Below are 11,820 nucleotides of genomic sequence, written 5' to 3'. Positions count from 1 at the left end.
ATCGCCAGAATTTTAATCGCAATTTGTCAAGTCTGTTCATTTTGCATTGTATCCGTTATCAACACATTTCCATTCTGTTCACATGAAGGAAAAGACATGGAACCAGATTGCTGTAGTCGCATTTCACTCTGTCACCACACAGCGCTGCCGCTACTTCCCCGCAGCTTCTTATGCATTATATATATATATATATATATACTGGGCCGCCAGCAGGAATTTTGGGGCCCCTTACACAGCTTCAGGCATGGGCCCCCTGGAGCAGAGAACCGGGGGGTGGGCTTTACAAAAAAAAGAAGAAATAAAGGCCTGCATTCGAAAAAGAAAGTCCGGCTGGTTCAACAACCAGCTGTCGCTTCTGAAGCAAGAGCGCAGAAGGGCGGAAGCCGCCTGGAAAAGAAGTCCTGCAGAGGATAACCTCATCATCTACAAGGCAATAACAACACGATATCATAAAGAAATCTTCAAAGCCAAGAAACATCATTTTTCTTTGGCGATTAACAGCGCCCTAAACCGCCCCCGCGAACTCTTCAAGATGGTCACCCAGACCATGAACCCAGGATGTCTTGAAGTCCCCAACTCAGACACCCAAGAGTTCTGCAATGAACTATCGGATTTCTTCATCAACAAAATTGAAAGAATCCGGGAAAGCATCATGCAAAACAATACCCCCCTCAACCCCACCGTCAATCAACCACAAAACACCCACAGAAACGCTCTACAATCAACAAAGTTCACTCTGGAACCGATCTCCATCGATACCACAAAAAATATCATTGGTGCTTTGCGGAACAGCACATCGCCCAATGATATCATCCCCACCAAACTGCTGAAGGAATGTGCCGACATCCTGGCACCACCCATCACACAGCTTATAAACCAGTCATTTAAGGAAGGCACAGTGCCATCCCTGTTGAAAGAGGGCACAATCCAGCCCATCTTGAAAAAACCTAACCTGGATCCCAAGGACCCAACTCACCGCCGTCCCATAACAGGCCTTAATGTTCTCTCCAAGATAATGGAGAAAGTAGTGGTACAACAGCTGCAACAGCATCTAGATACCCACAATCTACTTGATCCATTACAATCAGGCTTCCGTCCCGGACACGGGACAGAAACGGCCTTACTCAAAATATGGGACGATGCCCTCGAGGCCGCAGACGAAGGAGAATCTTGTCTCCTGGTTCTGCTGGACCTAAGCGCAGCCTTTGACACGGTAGACCACAAACTGTTACTGATGCGACTAGCCAAGGTAGCAGAAGTCGCAGAAGGTGATTTACCATGGTTTTCTTCCTTTCTTGAAAACCGATCACAAACAGTTAAATTGGGTTGTTTCACGTCGGAAAAGCGCACGGTGTCATGTGGAGTCCCCCAAGGATCCCCCCTGTCACCGGTGCTTTTCAACATCTATCTTCGCCCTCTCTTTGATATTATCAGTAGCCAAGAACTACTCTATCACTCTTATGCAGACGATACGCAACTGTATTTTCGCATCTGCAACAAAAAGGATCATCATCTCAGTTTAGAGAAATGTCTCTCTTTGATAGAAAACTGGATGACTAAGGCCCCATACTCACGAGCAAACATGTCTGCTGAAACTGGCCCGCAGGCCAGTTTCAGCAGACATGTTTGCTCGTGTGTGGGCGCGAGCGGGCCGAATTCCAGCAAACATTTGCCCGCCGGGCCTTTTCCCAGCAGACAAATATTCCTGGACTTGTTTTAAAACAGTCCGCTGGAATTCAGCCCGCTCGGACATGTACGGTCGTCAGTACAGACCTACCGTACATGTCCAGGCGCCCGCCGTCCCTCGCATGCGTCGAATGACTTCGACGCATGCGTGGAAGCATTTTAAAGGCGGGCCGCCCACGTCGCCGCGTCATTGTCGCGGCGACACCGCGTCATCGACGCGGCGACACCGCGGACACGCCCCGCGTATTGTTTACGCGCGGACTTCTGTACAATGGTGTGTACAACCATCGTACAGAAGCCCTCTGGCAGACATGTATGGTGAAAACGGTCCGACGGACCGCTTTCACCATACATGTTTGTCCGTGTGTACCCGGCCTAAGAGTTATCTTAAACTCAACAGTTCAAAAACAGAACTCCTTATGTTTCACGCCAGCCGAAAGAGTCAACTGGCAACAACCTGGACACCCCCGCCCATTCTGGGCCAAATCATCACCCCTAGCTCCAAAGTCAAAAGTCTCGGGGTCATCTTCGACACCTTCATGACAATGGACGCACAAATAGGGTCAGTAGTCAGCGGAGCGCACCATCTGTTGCGCCTACTACGCAGACTTATTCCATTTATCCCCAAAGAAGACGTAGCAGTCGTGGTGGGAACAATCGTGAATTCCAGACTGGACTATGCTAACGCCCTGTACCTCGGACTCCCAAAGTACCAAATCTCTCGTCTGCAAGTCGTACAGAATACGGCCGCCAGACTTGTGACTGGGAAAAAAAAAATGGGAATCAATCTCACCTTCGTTGAGAACCCTTCACTGGCTGCCAGTAAAAGACAGAATTGCATTTAAAGCACTCTGCCTGACACATAAGTGCATCCATGGGAAGGCTCCGCAATATCTTTGCGACAAGATAGAACCTCACAATTCGAATCGCGTTCTGCGATCCACCGACCAAAATCTGGTCAGGGTACCAAAAACCAAATACAAGTCCAAAGGAGAAAGAAGGTTTGCTTTTCAGGGTCCGAGACTATGGAACGCTTTACCAACCAGCATTCGGTTGGAGGAAAACCACCTGACTTTCAGAAGACGAATCAAAACTCTGCTCTTTTGATGACATGAGACACGAACAACTAGCGCCCAGAAGCGATTCAGTTCGCATGCGCCGCGCTTTATAAGTTTTTCATTCAAAGGAAAATATATGTATAAAAGAAATTATAAAAAAAGGGGGGTTGCCATCCGGGGCCCCTGGGACTTTTAATTAAAAAATAATAATAAAGAAATATAAACAAAAATAAAGAAAATAAACATTTATAATAAAAAAAAAAGGGGGGTTGCCATCCGGAGCCCTGGGGACTGCAACTGACAGGGATATCATCTCCCTTCTATGGCCACCCTTCTAGAAGAATAGGTAGTTTGTCCCATATTAACCAACCACATGCTCATGCTGTTACTTTTACATACCCCCCAACTCTCTGAGATGATAGAGAGGGACACCTTATTAGTATAAGGCAGTGATGGTGAACCTTGGCACCCCAGATGTTTTGGAACTACATTTCCCATGATGCTCAACTATACTGCAGAGTGCATGAGCATCATGGGATATGTAGTTCCAAAACATCTGGGGTGCCAAGGTTCTTCATCACTGGTATAAGGTATGTAGGGGAAGGACACACCCCTGCAATGCACTATGTTATGTGAGCCATGACAACAAAAATGATTGATTAAACCCCTGGTGCCCAACCTGCGTCCCTTTGGCACTAATCTGTGTCCCCCCCAATTCCCTATCATAGCAGTCATTTGAAGCAGCCTCATGTAATTTGTCTCCAGTCTATGACCGTCTCCTGAAGCATGTCCCAAATCTACAACAACTCCAAGAGCATGTTCTCAGTCTCTTACAGTATTCTGCAGCATGTTCCCAGTCTCTGACCATCTCTTGTCCACACTCCCTGACCCTCTCCTGTACCAGGTCTGCAGTCTCTGACCATCTCCTGTACCATGTCTGAAGTCTCTGATCATCTCCTGTACCATGTCTGCAGTCTCTGACCATCGCCTGTACCAGGTCTGCAGTCTCTGATCATCTCCTGTACCATGCATGCAGTCTCTGACCATCTCCTGCACCAGGTCTGCAGTCTCTGACCAATATCTGCACCAGGGCTGCAGTCTCTGATCATCAACAGTACTATATCTGCAGTCTCTGATCATCACCAGTACTATATCTGCAGTCTCTGATCATCACCAGTACCATGTCTGCAGTCTCTGACCATCTCCTTTACCATGTCTGCAGTCTCTGACCATCTCCTTTACCATGTCTGCAGTCTCTGACAATCACCAGTACCATGTCTGCAGTCTCTGACCATCACCAGTACCATGTCTGCAGTCTCTGACCATCACCAGTACCATGTCTGCAGTCTCTGACCATCGCCTGTACCAGGTCTGCAGTCTCTGATCATCTCCTGTACCATGTCTGCAGTCTCTGACCATCACCTGTACCAGGTCTGCAGTCTCTGACCATCTTCTGTACCAGGTCTGCAGTCTCTGACCATCTTCTGTACCAGGTCTGCAGTCTCTGACCATCACCAGTACCATGTCTGCAGTCTCTGACCATCTCCTGTACCATGTCTGCAGTCTCTGACCATCACCAGTACCATGTCTGCAGTCTCTGACCATCACCAGTACCATGTCTGCAGTCTCTGACCATCACCAGTACCATGTCTGCAGTCTCTGACCATCACCAGTACCATGTCTGCAGTCTCTGACCATCACCGGTACCATGTCTGCAGTCTCTGACCATCACCGGTACCATGTCTGCAGTCTCTGACCATCTCTTGTATCTTTCTCATAGTCCTTGACTATATCCAGTTGTGTGTTTGCTGTCTCACTCTGTATATCCAGTCCACTGAATTTTATGTGCAGCCCTTTGGTAGTGTTGGGGGGGGGGGGGGGGGGGGAAACTTGAGGCAGAGTAACCAACCAGGACTAGTTGCAGAATATGGTGTCTTAGGCTACATTCACACTAATGCGTTTTTTGATGCATTTTGAAGAAATGCAGGGAAATTGTTTAACATGGTTTCCTATGGAACATGTTCACACCAATGCTTTGTTGTGGACCTTGTTTTTAGATCTGGGGTCTGGGATTTTTTTCCCCCGCAAAAAGCAGAGTTTTGCATGTAACAGAATTCAATGGACCCGCATCCAATACGCAAGTACCGCCATGATTTGCGGTTTGCAAACGCAAATTGCGGTAAAACCGCATGTCAAAAAACACAGCAAGCACTGCAAAAAGCACTGCAAAAACGCTCAAAAGCAACATGCATAGGTGTGAATGGAGCCTAAAGCCATAGAGTAGACACAGCGATCAGGGTGCCTGCTCCCTTGGTGATGACAAGAGCCTGAAATGGGCCAATGTGCAGAATCTAAGGCACCCCCCTGGTCTTCACCAGAACTCCTACAGGTGGAGATGTTATGCTGCATGCGATACTCTGCGGTCCTCAGACTCACCTGAGCAGGTTGCAGCTGTGAGCAGGAGACTGTCCCTTGGAGCGCTTCTCAGCATTCTACAGGCAGCAGGTAACACACAAGTGACAGCAAGAGTGCATGGGAAAACATAGAGGTATGGACAGGAAACACAGGCTGAGAGTGCACAGGTGCTGATAATGAGAGGCTGGAACTCACAGGAAAACACACTGGTGCAGAGGGAGATACGGTGGTGAGGGAGGACTGGGTGCTGGCAGGAGACATAGAAATCACAGGAGCATGCACACAGGCTGGGGGATCACAGGGGCATGCACACAGGCTGGGGGATCACAGGGGCATGCACACAGGCTGGGGGACATAGAGAACACAGGGGCATGCACACAGGCTGGGGGACATAGAGATCACAGGGGCATGCACACAGGCTGGGGGATCACAGGGGCATGCACACAGACTGGGGGATCACAGGGGCATGCACACAGGCTGGGGGACATAGAGATCACAGGGGCATGCACACAGGCTGGGGGACATAGAGATCACAGGGGCATGCACACAGGCTGGGGGATCACAGGGGCATGCACACAGGCTGGGGGATCACAGGGGCATGCACACAGGCTAGGGGATCACAGGGGCATGCACACAGGCTGGGGGACATAGAGAACACAGGGGCATGCACACAGGCTGGGGGATCACAGGGGCATGCACACAGACTGGGGGATCACAGGGGCATGCACACAGGCTGGGGGACATAGAGATCACAGGGGCATGCACACAGGCTGGGGGACATAGAGATCACAGGGGCATGCACACAGGCTGGGGGATCACAGGGGCATGCACACAGGCTGGGGGATCACAGGGGCATGCACACAGGCTGGGGGACATAGAGATCACAGGGGCATGCATACAGGCTGGGGGATCACAGGGGCATGCACACAGGCTGGGGGACATAGAGATCACAGGGGCATGCACACAGGCTGGGGGATCACAGGGGCATGCACACAGGCTGGGGAATCACAGGGGCATGCACACAGGCTGGGGGACATAGAGATCACAGGGGCATGCACACAGGCTGGGGGACATAGAGATCACAGGGGCATGCACACAGGCTGGGGGACATAGAGATCACAGGGGCATGCACACAGGCTGGGGGACATAGAGATCACATGGGCATGCACACAGGCTGGGGGACATAGAGATCACAGGGGCATGCACACAGGCTGGGGGACATAGAGATCACAGGGGCATGCACACAGGCTGGGGGATCACAGGGGCATGCACACAGGCTGGGGGATCACAGGGGCATGCACACAGGCTGGGGGACATAGAGATCACAGGGGCATGCACACAGGCTGGGGGACATAGAGATCACAGGGGCATGCACACAGGCTGGGGGACATAGAGATCACAGGGGCATGCACACAGGCTGGGGGACATAGAGATCACATGGGCATGCACACAGGCTGGGGGACATAGAGATCACAGGGGCATGCACACAGGCTGGGGGACATAGAGATCACAGGGGCATGCACACAGGCTGGGGGATCACAGGGGCATGCACACAGGCTGGGGGACATAGAGATCACAGGGGCATGCACACAGGCTGGGGGACATAGAGATCACAGGGGCATGCACACAGGCTGGGGGATCACAGGGGCATGCACACAGGCTGGGGGATCACAGGGGCATGCACACAGGCTGGGGGACATAGAGATCACAGGGGCATGCACACAGGCTGGGGGATCACAGGGGCATGCACACAGGCTGGGGGACATAGAGATCACAGGGGCATGCACACAGGCTGGGGGATCACAGGGGCATGCACACAGGCTGGGGGACATAGAGATCACAGGGGCATGCACACAGGCTGGGGGACATAGAGATCACAGGAGCATGCACACATGCTGGGGGATCACAGGGGCATGCAGAGGGACACAGGCTGGGGTGCACAAGGCTGGATGCAGGTTAGAACCACTGAGATAGATAGACACTAGGAACACGAGTGGTCACAGAGACAACACTGGGAAACGCAGGCAGTCCAGGTGCTAGGCATGTTGACACTTTGCTTGGTCGATGAGAAACCCACATACTAGTGTGCCTCCTTTGTGATTGGCTGGAAGCTGGCGGCTGCACATAGAGGTGAAGACCAGGTACCAGAGTGTGGAACAGGTAAGTGTTTTATAAAAAAAATTGGTTCCAAAAGAGTGACAGTTCCTCCAAATCAGGGGCAGTTGGCAGCTTTGTGTTATTTATATTTATAAACATGTAGACCAGGGGGGGGGGGGGGGGGGGGGGGTCAGCAACCAGTGGATCGCAGCCAAGTGACAGGTAGATCACGGTCTGGACTTACTGACCTGCCATCCCAGAGCATCAGAGTGGCATGCAGAGGGGCTACTTGTAAAAGTTGGAGCTGTAGTAGAGCCGCATAAGCCGATGCCTCCTCTGTAGAGCTGGCTCCTATCCCATGAAGAGTGATGCCAGCTGCACTCCCATCTCTAGTGGTCTACAGAGTGGTGCCCAGGGCTGTCTTAATCAGAGGGCACACCTGAGCACTGCCCAGGGGCCCTAGCTGCATGGGGGGCCCCTTCCCTTTCCCCAAAGCAGCTAGTCATTGAGCCCACGTACAGTTTCCGCACAGATGTCAATGGAAATCGCACCCCGAAATCGCAATAAGTAGTACAGAATCGCAATAAGTAGTACAGAAGCGGCGTCGCACCGATTAGGACAGTGCAATAGCCGCTGATTTGATATGACAAATCGCACCAATGTGAACCAGGGCTGGGGGCTCATTCACAAAAACAGCAGCCACTGATGCTGCCCTGCAAAGCATTAGAAGTGTGTTTGACAGATGGTAAGGTGGCGATTTGTTGCCTCCTCACCACCTGATTTAACCCCACGATTGCCGGTTTAAATCAGGTGTGAGGAGGCGACGCTGTGCCCGGTCATCTTTGACTTCTCCCATATTGTTCAGGTAGATCTCCATGGGGCAGATTCACATAGAATCCGCGTTGGCGTAGTGTAAGCCATTTACACTACGCCGCCACAACTTACTGGAGCAAGTGCCGTATTCGCAAAGCACTTGCTCCGTAATTTGTGGCGGCGTAGTGTAAATGGCCCGGCGTATGGCCGCGTAATTCAAAGGGGGCGGATTGTATTTAAATAAAGCGCACACCCTCGCGCCGATCGAACTGTGCATGCGCCGGCCGGAAAAATAGCCCAGTGCGCATTCTCCAGCTCACGACGGAAAGCGTCAATGACGCCGACGTGAGCGTCATTGACGTAAAGTCGTATTCGCGGACGACTTAGTAAAACGACGGAAAAAGACTACGCTGACCCGACGCCATACTTAACATGGCATACGGCGGACTGGCGTAAGGTTACCCCTCATATAGCAGGGGTAACCTTACGCTTACGGAAACAACGTAAACGACAACGAGGCGGCGCAAAATCGTTCGGGAATCGGCGTATCAGGCTCATTTGCATAGTCAAATGAGAACTGAACGTAAACGCCACCTTACATCTAAGATCCGACAGCGTAAGTGCCTTACACCTGTCGGATCTACGCTGTATCTATGCGTAAATGATTCTAGGAATCACTCACATAGATACCCGGGGCCAAAAACAGAGATGCGACGCTGTATCTTGAGATACACCGTCGTATCTCTTCTGAGAATCTGGCCCCATCTCTTTAAGGTTGACTACCCCTGATGTAGACCTTTCCAGACAGTGAATAAGCCCTGCTGTGCATGGATGACAGGCATAGGCGTACGCACAGGGTGTGCCAAGGCACAACCTAATCACCCTGTGCAGCACAGATTCTCCCTACTGCCTTTGCTCCCCCCTGTCCCTTCCTCTGCTGCGGGCGCGCACACAGGGGATGTTTTACAATATGTGGGAGAAGGGGACGATAAATACAGGTATTTCATTTAACGCCCCCTTCACTTTCTGAATGAACACAGTGAGTGATCGGTAGCATGTGTTTGAGCTTTGGGGTGCACACCCTAATGCAGGGGTTGACAAATTTGCTTGGAACCTAGGAGCCAGAAAACGCGCCCCGTCCCGACGAGCTTGCGCGCAGAAGCGAACACATACGTGAGCAGCGCCCGCATATGTAAACCGTGTTCAAACCACACGTGTGAGGTATCGCTGCGATTGGTAGAGCGAGAGCAATAATTATAGCCCTAGACCTCCTCTGTAACTCAAAACATGCAACTTGTAGAATTTTTTAAACGTCGCCTATGGAGATTTTAAAGGGTAAATGTTTGTCGCCATTCCACGAGCGGACGTAATTTTGAAGCGTGACATGTTAGGTATCAATTTACTCGGCGTAACATTATCTTTCATAATATAGAAAAATGGGGATAACTTTACTGTTGTCTTATTTTTTTATTAAAAAAAAAGTGTAATTTTTTCCCAAAAAAGTGCGCTTGTAAGACCGCTGCGCAAATACGGCGTGACAGAAAGTATTGCAACGATCGCCATTTTATTCTCTAGGGTGTTAGGATAAAAAATATATATAATGTTTGGGGGTTCTAATTAGAGGGAAGAAGATGGCAGTGAAAATAGTGAAAAATGACATTAGAATTGCTGTTTAGCTTGTAATGCTTAACTTGTAATACCAACGGCTCACCACCAGATGGCGCCAGCTCACATCTGGTGGTAATAACTTGTAAAACCAACGGCTCACCACCAGATGGCGCCAGCTCACAAGCCAAGCCAAGTCGCCAGGACCCTATTTCTAGTCGCCATGGCGACCTGGCGACCAGGATTTGTCGAGCCCTGCCCTAATGCAATAGACTGCACACACCTATGATGACGGGTTCCACATGCCTTGTCTTCCTCTGTAATAACTACTACCTTGTGTCACTGGAACAGACCCAACTACAGCCGAGGCCCACTTTAACTCCATTAGAAAATAATGTTCCTGGAAAGTTGGGTGTCAGCGGTGAGATGACGGCGGCGTTGGGAGGACTTGTTAGGTTTTGGCTCGTGGCCTCCGGCACATCTGTGTCTTTGTCGCTGGAGAGCGTCATCCTTCTCGGGGACGCGGTGTGTGACGAGACCCCGGGGGGGAGCCTCCAGAAGCTGCTCCAGTCTCTCTGGGATGTGACACGCTTCTCTCATGATTGCCTCGTGTAATAGAATAAAATGTTTTACATTCCAGAGCCGCGTAATGGGAATTGGGAACATTGTCGGCACCGAGTTACAGCTTTTACTTTGCACAGAGATCAGTGGATACTTCAGACATCATTTGTATCCGTTGCTTTGCTTGGGTTGCATTGATTTTGATTGCAGTAACTGGCAGCAGGATAATGTTGGGAAAATATTGTCTATAGTCCATGATCCACATTTTGTGTGAGGTTTAGTAGTCGTAGCTCGCTGCTGTGGTTGAACCTGAAAAGAGTCGGATGGGTTGAAAAATTCAAATTTGTCACGTCAGTTGTGTTCTGTAGGAAGGAATTGATTCTGAAACCATCACTTGGTTTTTGGTTATTTTTTCTAAAAACATAATGGGCTAGATTCAGGTAGGGGCGCGCATTGTTAGGGCGGCGCAGCGTATCGTATTTACGATACGCCGCCGTAAGTTAGAGAGGCAAGTGCTGTATTCACAAAGCACTTACCTCCTACAAACCACACGTATGGTATTGTCACGATCGTTAGAGCGAGAGCAATTATTCTAGCCCTAGACCTCCTCTGTTACTCAAAACATGCAACCTGTAGATTTTTTTTAAACGTCGCCTATGGAGATTTTATAAGGTGAAAGTTTGTCGCCATTCCACGAGCGGACACAATTTTGAAGCGTGACACGTTGGGTATCAATTTACTTATTGTAACATTTTCTTTCACAATATAAAACAATTGGGATAACTTTACTGTTGTTTTATTTTTTAATTAAAAAAAGTGTATTTTTCCCCCAAAATGTGCGCTTGTAAGACCGCTGCGCAAATACGGCGTGACAGAAAGTATTGCAACGATCACCATTTTATTCTCTAGGGTGTTAGAATAAAAAATATATATAATGTTTTGGGGGTTCTACTTATAGGGAAGAAGATGGCAGTGACAATAGTAAAAGATTACACATTAGAAAGCTGTTTAACTTGTAATGCCAACGGCCACCACCAGATGGCGCCAGCTCACAGAAGGTCACAGCTCACAGAAGGAAGAGCTTGGGACTTTACAAGGCTGCAAAAAGCCGCGGCCTCAATTACCAGTCGTCGCGGGCCCACCGGATCCTGTGCCTCCGTGCGCTCCCACGCCGCGCGATCGCGGCGGGCCCGCGGCCTCAATTACCGGCCGCCAGGTCACAATTTCTTGTCGCAATTGCGACCTGGCACCCGGATTTTGTCTACCCCTGACATAGCACACCCCTAATTTCTGCCCTCTGGGTATAGTGCACTCCTAAACCCTGCACACCGCTGAACTCCGCACCCTGTACATAGCACACCCCCTACTGTGGGCAACCATACTGCTTATGTGGCCAACAATGAAATTGAGTTTGACACCCCTGCGTTAATATATCATAGTTTAAATGCCAAGCGGTGTACCTGCAATTGGACCTGGAATAAGGCTCCTGTAGTCCCTGTATAGCAGGCCTGAAATGTGAGTGGAAGGAGCAGCACAAGGAGCTATTCAGTTGTACTGCAGCGCAAGGAGCATTCTGATAGGAGGA

This window comes from Rana temporaria, chromosome 11, assembly GCF_905171775.1.
Source record: "Rana temporaria chromosome 11, aRanTem1.1, whole genome shotgun sequence".
In the NCBI taxonomy this organism is placed as follows: domain Eukaryota; kingdom Metazoa; phylum Chordata; class Amphibia; order Anura; family Ranidae; genus Rana; species Rana temporaria.
The sequence above is the reverse complement of the archived record's forward strand: the minus strand, read 5'-3'. Positions refer to the sequence as shown.